Source organism: Notechis scutatus, chromosome 1 (assembly GCF_049901735.1).
Source record: "Notechis scutatus isolate UNSWTSFEM ecotype Mainland chromosome 1, rNotScu1.2, whole genome shotgun sequence".
Classification (NCBI taxonomy): Eukaryota; Metazoa; Chordata; class Lepidosauria; order Squamata; family Elapidae; genus Notechis; species Notechis scutatus.
The window spans coordinates 221,838,767-221,854,090 of NC_142009.1; the positions used below are offsets into that span (position 1 = coordinate 221,838,767).

At 40.5% G+C, this 15,324-nt stretch overlaps 1 long non-coding RNA gene across 1 annotated transcript; it reads right to left on the reverse strand.

Annotated features, from left to right (window-relative positions):
• Positions 1-4,401: 4,401 nt before the first annotated feature.
• LOC148133194 (uncharacterized) lies at positions 4,402-13,758 on the reverse strand. The gene is made up of 2 exons (XR_015746572.1): positions 13,271-13,758; positions 4,402-6,025 (listed from the first exon to the last, which is right to left on the reverse strand). It is a non-coding gene; the product is annotated as an uncharacterized LOC148133194 (long non-coding RNA).
• Between the last annotated feature and the right edge of the window lie 1,566 nt (positions 13,759-15,324).

A 15,324-nucleotide genomic window follows, 5' to 3' on the forward strand; every position in this document is an offset into this window, starting at 1 on the left:
GGAGTCGGTTGCATTTAAATGCCCCTCAATGTGTCACGATTGTTTGTGCCTCGGCGGTTTCAGCATCGACCGGCAGTTGCTGATAGGCTTGTGCCAGGTCGAGCTTTGCAAAGATTCTGCCACCCCCAAGTGAGTGTAGGAGATGCTGGACTACTGGCACAGGGTAGGCACTCTGCTGCAGGGCATGGTTGAGGGTGGCCTTGTAGTCTCCACAGATTCTCAGGGAGCCATCTGGTTTGATGGGGGTGACAATGGGTGTTTCCCAACGGGCATGGTCGATAGGTTCTAATACGCCTTGCGTGATGAGCTTATTTAATTGCTCATCTATCTTAGGCTTGAGTGCAAATGGCACTCGGCGCGGCTTGAGGCGGATGGAAGTGATGTCTGGGCTAAGATTGAAGGAGATTGGGGACCCCTTGTACTTGCCTAAAGTGTCATCGAAGACCTCTTGGAAATCTCGTATGAGCGTCGCCTCCCAATCTTCTTCGTCTGTGTGATTGATGCCTGCCATCTCAATTCCTAGCGGCGAGAACCATTGTAATCTGAGTAGGCTGGGGCAATCTTTTTCCACAATTGTAAGTGGTAGGATATTGGTGCGATTTTTGAAGGTGATCTTGAAATGCCCGATGCCAGCCACTGGGATGCGGTTCCCTTGGTAGTCCTTCAGGATCAATTTCTGGTCACTTAGTTCCTGGTGGCGTAGGCTGGGTATTAGACGCTTTATGGTGCGCCAGGAGACCATGGAGAGGTAGGAGCCAGAATCTACCTCCATAGTGCATGGTTGGTTTTCAATACCGACCTCGATGCATACCTTCCGTGCATCTCTTGGTGAAGAATGGGCGATGATAACTGTTTGGTGTGTTTCTTCTCTTCGTGGTGCCTTGAATCTTTTGTTTCTACTGTCCCGGCTCCACTGGCTGTCAGTCTGGCGGTCCCGATTTTTGGTGGGGGTGCCATCTTGTCTTCTCAGGCTGTTGCCTCGATGCCGGGGGCTGAAGTTCCTTTTATTACAGCATACTTTAGCGATATGCCCCCGCTTCTTGCAATGTCGGCAAACAGCGTCCAGGAACTTGCATTCAGAACATGGGTGATTTCCTCCGCAGCCAGCACACTGGTACCCCAACTTACGACCTCGCCGGTCTCACCGATCGCGTTCTGATTGAAGTCGGTGAATCTCTTCTTCTTCGCTGTCAGAAGGGGATTCGACGTTACCATGGTGGGCGGTGTTTGCAAGTTTTTCTGGTGTGGTAGTTGCCTCGTTGGTCATTTGACGATCGGTTCTGTTTGAACGCCGCATTCGGGCCGCTGATTTGCGGGTAGCTTCGGCTGCGGTTGCTTCGGCTATGGCGTCGGTGAGGGAGATGTCACCCTTGGCCATTAGTCTGCTTTGGAGTGCTGGGTCTTTCAGGCCGAGAACGACCCGGTCTCGCATAGCCTCATCTAGGTTAGTGAATCCGCACAAACCTCCAAGGTCCCTCAGGTCGGCCACGAATTCACCGATGCTTTCGCCCTCGCGCTGGTCTCTTTGATAAAAATCATGCCTCCTGATAAGAGTTGGTACGGCCGGAGCATAGTGGTTTCGGAGGATGGGAGCTAGGTTGTCCCAATCCATTGTTTTGACATCTGCGGGCTTTGCTAGCGCCTTGGCCATTTTGAAAATGGTGGGCCCGCAGTGCGTCAAAAATACCGCCCGTTTCTTGCTGCCGGTGGCATCTTTCAAGTTGTTGGATTCCAAAAACATTTGGAAACGATCAATGTAGGACTCCCAGTCCTCGCTGGCTGGGTTAAATGGTGCGGGCAGTGTGGCGCTGCTGGCCATTTCGCTGGTCGTCTCTGCACCGTTTGCCACGTGCTGGTTAGTCTTATTGTCTCAGAATCCCACCCTCGTCGCCAGTGTTAAGTACAGTCGGTGGGTCCCATAAATAGACGAGGCTGGAGTAGTGAACAACAGCTCTTTATTAAGCAGATAGATTCTGAGACAAAAACCCTAGCGTGCGGCAGCTCTTCTTATAGAGCTGGCCATGGCTAGGCAGCCAATGACAATTCTTTGAGTTTGCCGCGCTTGGTTTCAGCCAATCGCGGCAAACCCTGTATGAGCCAATCAGGAACGTTCAAGCCATCCAATCACGATTCGGCTTGTCTGGACCAATAGGAACGCAGGGTTTCGAGCCTGCTAATATGGAACAGTGGGGATGCTGCAACAATTGTAAGTGTAAAAAATGGTCATAAGTCACTTTTTTCAGTGCCATTGTAACTTTGCTTGTAACCACTCAAGCAAAGTACCAGCAAAGGAGGGGAAAAAACTCCAGAGAAGTTCCTGAGACAGGAAGTCTAGTCCTGCCAAGAATACAATAAGGGTTAATGGAGAGGCAGTTTCTGTAAGCAACACCAGAATGTTTCCTTCCTGCCTTCCTTACAGGATTAGGCCAGTAATTTCTTCTAATAACCGGTTCTCCGAACTGCTTAGAATTTAACAACCGGTTCTAGCAAAAAGGTGCGAACTGGTAGAATCCCACCCCTGAGTCTAGAGAAGCTCAATTCTTCCATTTCTTGAAGTCCCTTTTAAATGCACCACTTTTAAATCTCACTTATGCATTCTGGATACAACCCAGAAAAGGGACCACAGTGGCTCGCATGGTAAGACACTGGGATTGCACATCTCTGAGGTCAGCAGCTGGGCGGCTTGATTCCCCTGAGTGAATAAACTCCACAGGGACAAGAAAGGAGCTTTCCCCGAATGCCTACCAGCATTCAGGCATCCCACAGGTAAAGATAACACCGCTCAATGTTTTTCCTTTCGCAGAGGCAGCCAGCCATCTTGGTGATCCTTGGCTAACACGTGCCATATGTTAAATAAATAAATAAAACAACCCAGAAAAATTCATTCATTCATTTATTTTAATGGGCCTGCCCCCCCCCCCAAATTTAAAATAGCATTCAACTTTATTTGCATTTAATATTTCAATATCGCATCTTGTGACTACAGGTTACTCTTATGCCTAGCAAAGGAACAGCAACCATTTTTGCTTTAAAAGTGAGGACTTGAATACTTTGCCGATGGATTTAACCGGGCACAATCGTATCCTCCAATTTAATCTCAATTAATTCAATTCTGGTGGGCGGGTGGGCTTAATTAAATAAAAACGCGAAACAAGTTTGAGTTGGGGCAATTAGATGGAAATACGGTATGGCTGGATATGAATGCTGATTAACCCAATAACAGACAATAATGTAGGTTTATGGAGCTAAATGGTTTATTTAATGGATGGAATGGCTTATAATGTACAATATATAAAGATCTTAACAATAAACATTTAATTAGCAACTTGTATTTTTTCCAGTATGCAGAGCAAAGCTGTTAATAAAAAGAGTCGTTAGTTGGAAATAATTTATGTCTCTGAAAAAAGAAATCTTTAAACTGCAGTGATGCTAACAAATAATAAATGTCTGTTTCTTTGAGATATGGGAGAATTGGAAAACTCCGTTTTTAATATATATTTCAAGGACAACGAGGCACCTCTATTTTCTTCTTACAGCACATTTGGAAGTGATTACAGTACAAGAAACCTTGGAGATGTCAGGAAGTCAAGGGCTCTGGAATAAAAGGTTTGCTCTTTAAATATACCTCAGAAGAAGGAGTCCCTTGGGTGGCTCAACTAAATCATTCAGTAGAGCCTCCTTATTGTGTGCTATTGCTAAAGGTTTTGCCATCTCCATCAGAGACAGAAGGCATATATATTCCAGCCTGCCATCCCAGTTATTCTGAGACAGTCTATGTGCCACCACTGCTGGAGATCTCAATGGAAGCCACTGATAGATGGGCTCCATAGATGCCTTAAATTTGGGCATCTGAGAGATACCTTGGTTTGCTGAGTAACATACTTGCATCTGCATCTGGTGGAGGGTGAGGGGAAAATATAAGTAGCCCTTGACTTAGAACCATTCATTTAATGACCATTTGAAATTATATTGGCACTGAAAAAAGTGACTTATGACTGTTTTTCACACTTACAACCATTGCAGCACCCCATGATCATGTGATCAAAATTTGGCTGCTTGGCAACCGGCATGTATCTAGGATAGTTGCAGTGTCCTGGGGTCATGTGACCTCCATTTGTGGCCTTCCAACAAGCTAAGTTAATGAGGGAGCCAGATTCACTTAACAACAGTTTGTCAACAAGTTAGGGGGGCTTCGCAACCCTAAATTCTGGATCTGCACTCAATTTTTTTTTTGCTTTATGTAGGCCACCTTCAAGAAATGAGAGGAGCCGAATGTCAACTCATAAAACTTTCCTATGCCTGTTTTAGTAGTTGCCATTAAAAAAAGGCGGGGGGAAGAAATCTGGAAGAGCAGTTGAAAGTGAAAGTACATTCCAAACCTTATCTTTAAAAGATTGTAACTAAAATACCAGAGTTTTTGCCCGTGAATATATTTAATTGGAGAATGTGAATGATGACACCCAGCCTGTGAATGTGCTCAATTGGAGAATCTGGTTTATGAGACACCCAGGGGGTAGTGGGGAAACAGTGTTACTGGTGACTGTGAATTACGTATGCCAGAGTTGGCTTCATACAGGGCAGTACCAGTATGTCGCCTCTGATGAATCCTTTGAAGTTTTTTGAAGGTTGACTCGAGAATCATGATTTAATTACAGTGATTGCTGGAATCCTGACACTGTTACTAATCTAACAACACTATCCACTTAACTGGGGCAACAAAAGGTCATAAAATGGGACAAAGTTCACTTAACAACTGTCTTGCTTAGCAATGGAAAATTTGGGCTCAATATACAAGTAGTCAAGGACTATCTGTATATCATCAACAATGACCAAGAGTGCCAGGAACTGCAGCCCTTTGAGAACCTTCATCCTAACCCAATTATATTTTTAGTTTCTACTCTTTGATTTCATCTTCAAAAATGCTTCAGTGTACCCATCACACTATTTTTCTCATCTGTAAGATACTTTCCTTTCAGAAATTGCTTAAATGCTCAAGCCAGGAGCTTTACATAACCAGAGCAGTGTTTTATTTTCGAAAGTTAACTGTCCCATTCTCTACCTGATAATAAGGATAAGTCTGCCTAGATTTAAACCCCATCCAGTCTATGTTTCCTTGAACCTCTTAGGTTCCTGGATGCCTCTGGACTCAGAGTTCAGGTATTTAGCTTTCCAAGTCAACAAAGGTGCTGTGGTGCTTTTGGTGCATGAATTTTATGCCATATTTATCCCCACATGCGTGCTTCCTGGAATAGAAATGGGGTGCATCAATTAAATAGAATTTATTCATAACTCTGGCTGTTGATATCTCCTACACAACTGCAATTCCTACACACCTCTGGAGAACTATTGTACACCTCACTTTCCAAAGACTCCATTAAAAGAAGGAATACACACTGGATATATTTGCAAAGCATTCTTACCTATGGTTAAATAGGCTTTACACAATCTTCATATCAGAAATTTATAAATCATTAGCTTTTCAAAAAAAATAAATCAGGTAAAAATGTATTTGGCTGGTCTGTGGTCTGGTTCAGTCTGCTGAATAATCACTGACATTGTTTCAATGCACTCAAAGATATATGTATTTATAATTCCTTATCTGTATGTGCATATTTCTAAGAGATTGCAATCCCGTTGAAAAAGCTAATTTGAAACCATTTGAAATTTCTTGATTTGATTAGAATTGCGTTCATTTCCACACCATTGTTTGGTGCCATTCTTTCATGGACAGTATGTACCGCAATCTGTCATCCTAACATGCAAGCCAAGCTAGCAATTTGCAACACTGGAGCTCAGGGGAACATGGAGATGAGCTTCTTTTCCCATTTCATATATTAGCTTTCATCAGCAAACCCATTAGCAAATCCAGTGACAATCCTTCTAACTTGTTTCAAAATTCCTGTTAAAAAAAAATATCCAGTTCATTTTCCTCCTTAGGAAAGCAACGTGCACTGGACTTTTGTTTTCCAAGCTCTGGCATCCAGAGAGTCATTTTTCTCTCACCTGGCATCTACCTAGAGACAACCTCTATTTATATATTATATATATTGGCAAAAAAAATCAGAAAATAAAATACAAGCTGAACAGTCAAGATCTTGTTGATGACCCAAGCTCTGTAAAGGACCTTGGAATACTCACCTCTAATGATCTAAGTGCTAGAGCCCACTGCAACTACATAGCCAAAAAGGCATTAAGAGTTGTTAACCTAATCCTACGTAGCTTTTTCTCTGGTAATATCACACTACTAACCAGAGCATACAAAACATTTGCTAGACCAATACTCGAATACAGTTCATCAGTCTGGAACCCACATTACGTATCTGATATTAGCACAATTGAGAAAGTCCAGAAATATTTCACAAGAAGAGTTCTTCACTCCTCTACTCGTTGTAGAATACCTTATGCCACCAGACTTGAAATTCTAGAACTAGAAAACCTTGAATTACGCCGTCTTCGGTCTGACTTAAGCATGGTACCGTATTTGCCGGCGTATAAGACGACTGGGCGTATAAGACGAGCCCCAACATTTCCACTCAAAATATAGTTTTTGTTATATACTCGCAGTATAAGACGACCCCCACTTGGAGGCATGCTTTTCAAGGCAAAAAGTCGTCTCATACGCCGGCAAATACGGTAAGTTGTAACACTTGGGGTATTCTGGATATAATTCTTGATTGACACCCCCAACCCCTTTCCCCAAACTTACAAAGCCACCAAAATGCTTTAGAGAGGCAGCTTCGCCTTTCTCAGGCTGGCACTCAATTCCTCTCCCTTTCTTTGTGACAGCCCCGCGCGTGCCATCGGGACTCCAAGGGTGGGGGATGGACAGCTGCCAACTCTCTCTCTCTCTGTGTGTGTGTGTGGTGTGGAGGGTAATTCCGGCTATCTCTGGCCTCCGCCGGTTTTAAAGTCGCTTGGCCGGTTCCCATCGCAAGCGCGCGCTGGCCGGGAGACGCGGCGCCGGGTGGAAGCTCGGTGCAGGGGAGGCAGATCTTTCTCTCTTGCCGGGAGGGGAGGAGGGGACAAGAGGAGGGACGGGACGGGACAGGGGGCGGGAGGAGGGCGCTCGCCTTCTTCCACCGCCCACCGGACCCTTTTCTTCCCAAGGGGACCCTGGAAAGCAGCTCGGGAGCCGGGTGGCCCTGCCCAGCGGGGTCCCATCAGGAACTTCCTGAGGACACCCCCCACCCCAAGCACAGCCCTCCCGGTCTTTCAAAGAGGGAGGGAGCGGGAGGAGCAAATTGCCGCCCCGCCCCGCTGCCCAGAAGGAGGGGCGCCACAGTCCACCCCCACCACCTTCTCCCCCCACTCCCCGGGCCATTACGCGGCTCGGGACTGGCTGGGCGGCGGCCCCGCCAGAGACCCTCCCGCTCCACCCCCACCCCACCTCCAGATTGGCTCTCCGCAAGCGCCCGAGCCGGGCGGAGGGTGGGTGGGTGGGTGGGAGGAGGAGGAAGAGAGACTTCGGCTGGGCTTGAAGGGGCTTCGCAAGTTGCGGAGCCCGCCCCGTCGCTCTTGCTCGAGTGACAATGTATTTACCGGCGATAAGACGACCCCCCACTTGGAGGCATGTTTTTAGGGCAAAAAGTCGCCTTATACGCCGGCAAATACGGTATATAAAATCATACATTGCAATGTCCTACCTGTCAATGAATACTTCAGCTTCAACCATAACAACACAAGAGCACACAATAGATACAAACTCAAAGTAAACCGCACCAAACTTGATTGCAGGAAATACGACTTCAGCAATAGAGTGGTCAATGTCTGGAATACTCTACCTGACTCTGTAGTCTCTTCCCCAAACCCCAAAAACTTTAACCTTAGACTGTCTACTATTGACCTCACCCCTTTTGTTAGGGTTTGGAAATTAACCCCTAGAAGAGTATTGCAGCAGTAGTCAAGCCAGGAAGCCAAAGGAGAGTGGAAGGGCCCCAGAGTATACACACACTGAACACAAACACTGTTTGTAGTTTAAATAGTTTTTAATCCAGTTAGAGTTTAAGCATTGTCATTCAGTCCATTAAGTCATTCACAGTATTTCCATCCAGTAAGACTCACTAGTATAGTCCAAGTTAAGAGTCCTTGCAATATCTTTATCAGCCGATAAAGATATCTTCTCCTCCTCCGGTTTCACTCTCCAGAGAAACAAACGCTGGATATTCAGCAAACAGTAGCAAACAATAACAGTTCAGTCACAGGCACTCACAGTCAGTAATCACAGTTAGTCGCAGCAGCACACAGTTACAGCCAGAGACAGAGTAAGCTTTCCAGCTCCTAATGCTTCCTTATATAGTAACTTCTAACCGCACCCTTAATCGGCTAATTGCCTGCTGCATTGTGCTTAAAGTGATAAGCACTTAAACCATGATATCTAAGTTTTATATATTTATTCACCCAAACCATATTTGGTATCAATGTTATACCTAACATACTCCCCTTTTGGGTGAAATAAATATATAATACTTTTACAATCTTATCCCATATTTTTCACAACTCTCCTGGTGCTTACTGGCACCTTGGGCTTTAGTAAAATTATCAGCTAAATTGTCCTCCGACATACAGTACTCTAGCTGAATCATCTTACTTCTTACAGATTGTCTCACGTTTAGATATCTTAGATCTGTATGCTTGCTCCTTGTTTTTACTCCAATATTTGTGGCCATTTGAATTGCTGCCTGATTATCTTCATGTATAATTATAGGATAATCTACAGTTATACCTATATCAATTAATATTTGTTTATACATTATTAATTCTGTACATAACAATGATAAACAGGAGAATTCTGCCTCCATAGTAGACAAACTTATATGCTGTTGTCTTATTGACTTCCAGCCTATTAATGTCTTACCCAGCATTATGGCTGTTCCTGAAGTCGACTTTCTAGTGTCTCTTTCTGATGCAAAGCTAGCATCTGCATAAGCACTCAAAATTAAATCACCCTTTGGTTCTAAATACAATGAATAATTCATTGTCTTTTTAAGATATCTTAATATCCTCTTAGCTGCAATCCAGTGTCTTTCACATGGTGCAGAATTGAATCTAGCCAACTGATTCACGCAGTACGATATATCTGGTCTAGACCAATTACTAATATAACTCAAACTACCAATTAAAGATTGATAAATCACCTTATCAAACTCAGGACTTTGTTCATCAGTGTTGCTAAACTCCTGACTCATTGGAGTCTTAGCTGGCTTACAAAGCTCCATCTTGTAATCTTTTAGCAATTTGCTTATCTTATCTTCCTGAGATATCTTAAAACCTTTCCGTGTTTTCTTTATATTCAAACCGAGATACTTCTTTATCTCCCTAATTGCTTGATCTTTATTCTCTTTCCTAATGATGCTATTATTTTATTTGCTTCATCATTAGTTTCAGTTATCAAAGCAATATCATCTGTGAATAGTAATAATAATGATACTTTCCCATTTGTCTCCCTTTTAAACAGACATGGATCGGCTAAACCAGCTTTAAATCCTATATTGTCTAGTACCTTTACAATATACTGGTTCCATTCATAGCCTGATTGTTTTAGACCATAGAGACTTTTCTTTAACAACCAACAATCATTATTATCCTTATTTTCACTTTTAATACCAACAGGTTTTTTCATATAAATAATATGTTTTAATGGGGCGTGCAAGTAAGCAGTTTCCACATCTAAATGGTTAACTATATAGTTTTTACTAGCTGCCCACACTAAAGCTGCCCTCAAGGTTGCTGCCTTAAGACTAGGTGCAAACACCTCATCATAGTCATTAGCATTCTGCCTAAAACCTTGGGCTACTAACCTTGCCTTATGGATTAAATTACCATCCTTATCTATTTTTACCTTAAAAATCCATTTGCAGCCAATGGATTTCTTTCCTACAGGTAATTTGGCATTTTCATACACCTTCATATCACTTAATGAATTCAGTTCCTTATTCATTGCTGCATACCATCTTTCTTTTTCCTTAGTAGGATACTTTTTAATTTCTTCTACAGAATTAGGAACTTGATTAATCTGGCACACTGTGTTAGCCTGGTACCTATCAGGCGGTCTAGATATACGTGTAGTTCTTCTGGGAATTACAGGGTTTACAGGAGGACTTTGTTGAACTACTACCTGTTCATCTTCCTCATCCTGTTCAGCTATTGAATCTGTTTCTTCCTTTATGGGCACTATTTCATCCTGTATTTGTCTCTTTACTTTATTTTTAAAGTTACAGGGATAACTAATGGGATTTCGATAGGATTCAATAATTACATCTTTATTGGCATCCTGTTCTAATTTCTCCCATCCTTCATGTTCTAGAAATTGGGCACTAGCACTACATAACACTTTAGATGTGCCTTTCTCCCAAAATCTATATGCCCTATGGTTTGCCTGATAACCAACAAAGAAAAATCTTTTAGCTCTATGTTGCCCTTTTTTCTGAGTTGTGCAGGAATATGCACCCATGCTGGTGCACCAAATGTGTGCAGGTAACTTAGATCAGGTTTCCTGCCATGCCATCTGGTAAATGGTATTTCACCTGTTGTTGTATTAACAACGTTGTTCAATATGTTATTAGCACACATTGTAGCCTCCCCACAAAGAATCAGGTAACCCAGAATCATTTAACATTGTTCTAACCATTGCCTGTAGTGTTTGGCCTCTTCTTTCAATAAAAACGTTATGTTCTGGCCTGTATGGAGCAGACTTCTTATGCTCTATTCCAGCTATCTTAAGTCTGTTCTGGAATTTGTTATTAATAAATTCCGTACCATTATCTGTCACCAGGGTTATCAGTTGTCGTTTAGACTTTCTTTCAGCAAACCTAAGCCAATTGAAAAAATGTTGATATGTTTCAGTTTTGCTTTTCATTAAATAGCAAAACCCATATCTAGAATAATGGTCCATAATGCTCAGTATATATCTAGCACCCCCATACTGGGTTTCTTTGGACCTATTATGTCTGCAAATACTACTTCTAAAGGTTCTTTTGTTTTGAAACCATTTAGCCTATTTGCAGGCAATACCTTGCTCTTATCTTCACAGCAAACATTACAACGCAAATATTTATCACAATGTTTTAACCTTATTCCTTCAGATAACTCAACTGTACGTTTTAGCATTTTAAAATTTACATGCCCCAAACGCCTATGCAATAAATGGATACATTCTTCATGAGGCTTTATATTATTAAATACAGTTTGAGCCTCCCCTTTCTTACTATTATCTAATACATATAATGTTCCATTTAAAGCTGCAGTTACCCTTTTGTTATCTTTTTCAATTATGCAATTATTATCTTTAAACGTAATTACATAACCTAATTTATCTAATACCCTTACTGAAAGCAAATTAAACTTTAGTTGCGGTACATACAACATTTTTATATCCTGGTTTATGTACGGACAACGTGCAAAACCTTGACCTTTCGCTTTCAGGTTCCAGCCATTGGCAAGAGATATATGTTGAGAACTTGTAGACATTTTTATAAATTTTGTCTTATCTCTTGTGATGCAGTGGGATGCGCCACTGTCAACCACCCATAAATTATTCTTCACATCAGAGTTGCTAAACGTGGCTAGTTCAAATGCTTTCTTTGGCTTTTTTACATTCTGGCTTTTTCTCTTTGCAGAATCTTGCCAAATGTCCTCTGCTTCCACAATTAAAACACTTTTTAATTGTGTATGCCGTCGAAGATAAATTCTCTTCTTCCAGGTGCTTTACTTTGCTTTGCTGGTTTCTTTCAAGCTTTGAAGATAATTTCTCTTCTTTCTTATCTTCTCTCAGCTCGTCACGCCACGCCTTCTTCTGGCTTCTTCTAGTAGCCTGCCTGTAATCTCGGTTAATGAGAGGCTTTCTTTTGGCAATACTTCTAACGAAGTCACATAGTCATCATAGCTTTGATCTAATGAAGATAATATTATGTAGACTTGTTGCAGTTCATTAAATATAAGCTCTTTTTCTTGCAAATCTTGAAAATGCTCTTCATACAGTTTAAATGAACTAACATATCTCCATTCCTCTGAAGATGCGTTCGAAAAGCTTCCGTGTAAGATTTATATGTGCTCCTACACTGTCCCGAACATAAATCTTCCTGAGGTTCTCCCAGCAGTTTGCAGCATTTTCTTCTCCACGAATATGGACAAGCTGCTGATCACAGAGAGTCAGTCCTATGATGCATAAAGCCTGCTCATTCTTCAGTTTAAAGTCTTGTAACTTTTCTTTATCATCATCATTAGCAGGATCCCAGCTACTCACATCTGGTGGGTTTGCTATAATGTCCCACAAACCTTCTTTGCGTGAGAAGTAAACTACATTTCATTGACCATGAAACATAGTTTGTTCCATCCAGCCTGGATATCATGGACAGTTGTGACAAATTTACTTGTGCCATTACTCTTCAGATATTTTGACTATTTTAAACTAATTAAAACAGTTTGTTTTTACAGTAATGTGCAACTCACACCAACTCTCTCTGCTATATCCTGGTTAGTTAGACTATGCTGCTGGGCCCATAACCAATGTTAGGGTTTGGAAATTAACCCCTAGAAGAGTATTGCAGCAGTAGTCAAGCCAGGAAGCCAAAGGAGAGTGGAAGGGCCCCAGAGTATACACACACTGAACACAAACACTGTTTGTAGTTTAAATAGTTTTTTAATCCAGTTAGAGTTTAAGCATTGTCATTCAGTCCATTAAGTCATTCACAGTATTTCCATCCAGTAAGACTCACTAGTATAGTCCAAGTTAAGAGTCCTTGCAATATCTTTATCAGCCGATAAAGATATCTTCTCCTCCTCCGGTTTCACTCTCCAGAGAAACAAACGCTGGATATTCAGCAAACAGTAGCAAACAATAACAGTTCAGTCACAGGCACTCACAGTCAGTAATCACAGTTAGTCGCAGCAGCACACAGTTACAGCCAGAGACAGAGTAAGCTTTCCAGCTCCTAATGCTTCCTTATATAGTAACTTCTAACCGCACCCTTAATCGGCTAATTGCCTGCTGCATTGTGCTTAAAGTGATAAGCACTTAAACCATGATATCTAAGTTTTATATATTTATTCACCCAAACCGTATTTGGTATCAATGTTATACCTAACACCTTTCCTAAGAGGTCTGTAGGGGGCGTGCTTAAGCGCACCAATGTGCCTACCGTCCCTGTCCTATTGTTTCTCTTATTCTTTTATTTTTCTTATATGTACCCATTTCATGTATTCACAACTATGTATACACTTATACTTATTATCTTGTAAACAATTGGCAAATCAAATAAATAAATAAATAAACCTCATGTCCATAGTGGCAGCTGTTGGGAAAAGCATAGCAGCTGCAAAATGGCTATGTTTTATGCGGCTTTCACTACTAAATTATATGCAGGAGGAACGATGTTTTGATAGCCAGACAGCTTTCTTTTGAACACCTGAGATTGTTTGAAAAAATGGAGCAACGCACACAGCATGTACCAAAAATGGAAGTGGTGGAGGGAGCAGGAGAGCAATTTATGTTCCCTGCTTCTAAGTGAAATCTGGGAGTTTTCATAGCTCAAGGTCCTGCTCTGATTGAATGGCAGGTTTTGTAGTTTCCTATTGGTTGGTAGGAGAAGCTCCAATTGGCTCCGGGTGCTGTCTGCCTCTTCAACAGCTTTCCATAGTTGCTAGGAAAGAAGATGATCCCACAGCCAATTTCAAAATATTTTTGGAAAAAATGAAAAGTGCCTTTATGTTAGGAATGACAAGGAAATAAAGTTTTTCAAATGCAGCCCCTCTGATAGCAACATTTTTATTTAAAACAAGTTTTATTAATTTTTAAAACACACAAATTATCATTATTCATTACATGTTTAAACCTTTTTTCATTGTCAATTTAACAAGTCAGATAAATTATAATTCTATTTTAAACCATTTCCATACAACATACCAAAACCTCTTATTCAATTTCTCTTTACTTCTCTTTACTCTTATTCAATATCATTATTATTATTTCATCTGTTTCTTTCTGACTTAGTTACCATTATTCTCATTCTATATTTCTACAAGTTTTAACTAATTCTCCCCCCAAAAAGACATATACACACAACACACAAAACATAAAAAAAAATCTTTTTGAAAGTAACTTGGACCCAGGTGTCTCTCTCTTCATGGACTTCAATTATATTCATGCTCATCTTACATATCATTACTTATTTTATTTACCATTCTAAGCCTTCTATATTAACTTCCCCACATATTTCACACTTCTTACTTCTATCTTAATTAATCATCTTAGTTTGAATCATTATATTTATATCTTTTGTCCATTTTTTATCATCCCTTTGTCTCATTCCTTATAAAAAAAAAAGAAAATAAGTTTCTCCTGAAATCATTAATCAGAGTATGATGCCTTTCTATCTCCCTCTAAGTTAATCAAATTAATCTTTAAAATAATATCTAATACCCAATCCGATTTTGCTTGGTACATTCTATCTAACTAATACATCCAACATAATTAAGTACATAATTAGACAATAAATCCAAATATTAAAAAAAGATACTATAATAAAATTTTTATAATAACATCAATACCATAGTCTTATTAAACTCTTTAATTAAAACAATATTCTAAACCTCCCTATTATTAAGTTTTAAAGCCAATCATTTTTAAACATTTTAACATTTTAATCTCTTATCAACTCTTAAATCATTACAATACTACCATCTCATCTTATGTACCTTGCAAAATCTTTTTTTTTTAAAAAAATTATACTTTATCCATTATCCATAAAAATTTTTTTTCATTTAATTTCAAAACATTGTAGCTTTTCTCCACCTTTTCCCTTTCTTTCTTCTCCCAACAAACCTTTCTACCCCCCCTTCTTCTAGCCTCTGCCTTACCAGCTTCTCTTCTCTGTCGTATTCCTTTTCCCTTTTGTTTACTATCATCATATTGGTTTTGCACCTTATTTTTCCCTTTCTTAAATGTTTTTTTAGATCTTAAGTCCTTAAGTCCTTTAGTTTTCTTCTTTTCTCTTCTTTTCTTTTCTTTCTCTCTTCCTTCTTTCTGGATCAAATTCTGAGATTCATTAAAAATGGCTCCTTCCTTTCTTTCTTGTTCCTCTGCTGTCTTCATCTGTTGTAATGTTTGTTGATAATTAGTAAGCGCCATTTCTAAGAAAAGGAAAGCTTCTTCCACACCATCTTTACCATTTTTTTTTTGCTTGTTCATATTCTTTTCTTAGTTCCTCAACAGAAAGAGCCATTATAAATCTTTTCTTTTCTTTTCCCCTTCTTTCTTCTTACAACAACCAGAATATTCAAAAGAAAATAAAAAAAAAAAAACAGTCCCAAAGTTATCAGTCAGTCCAA